General features: G+C 46.4%; 1 non-coding gene across 1 annotated transcript; it reads left to right on the top strand.

The window, feature by feature from the left end:
- The first annotated feature begins 267 nt into the window (after positions 1–267).
- On the top strand, positions 268–405 carry LOC114815682. Its single transcript, XR_003763485.1, has one exon. It is a non-coding gene; the product is annotated as a small nucleolar RNA SNORA7 (small nucleolar RNA).
- Positions 406–673: the final 268 nt, after the last annotated feature.

Below are 673 nucleotides of genomic sequence, written 5' to 3' on the forward strand. Positions count from 1 at the left end.
AGAGCAATGAACGAATAGGGGAGCAAGTTAGTTGAGTTCAGTAGAGAGGCTGGGGTTGGGACAGTCAATCTGGTCATTAAGGGAAAGTAGTTTGGGTATCGAGGCCAAATGGGGCATGATGACTTGAGAAAATTGGATGGGATCAAGAGATCAGAGATCCTCTGTGGAGGAACAGTACAGATTTATGAGGAGGAGATGTGTGGGAGAGAAGGCAGATGAGAGGTTTGTGAACAGATAGAGGGATTTCAGAGTTGGTGAGGGTAGAGACCCCATTCAGGGTCATACCTGGAGAGTTTTCAGTACTCCACCAGTCTTGACTAGAGGAGGGAGAGTCAAGCAGAGGCATACCCATTCCATTCCTAGCTTGGGCAGTGGCTAGTAAGTGGAAGGCAATTTGCTACAATTCAAAACTCCCTTGTGCTGGGCAGCAGTGGCATGGGAGAGACTTGAGGGTGGATATTTAGGTTTACTGTGCAGAAGGAGGTAATGGTAAGCCCCTTCCATATTTTTACCAAGAAAATTCTATGGATTCATTCATTCAATAGTATTTATTGAGCGCTTACTATGTGCAGAGCACTTTACTAAGCACTTGGGATGAACAAGTCGGCAACAGATAGAGACAGTCCCTGCTGTTTGACAGGCTTACAGTCTGATCGGAGGAGACGGACAGACA

This window comes from Ornithorhynchus anatinus, chromosome 1 (genome assembly GCF_004115215.2).
Source record: "Ornithorhynchus anatinus isolate Pmale09 chromosome 1, mOrnAna1.pri.v4, whole genome shotgun sequence".
Taxonomy (NCBI): domain Eukaryota; kingdom Metazoa; phylum Chordata; class Mammalia; order Monotremata; family Ornithorhynchidae; genus Ornithorhynchus; species Ornithorhynchus anatinus.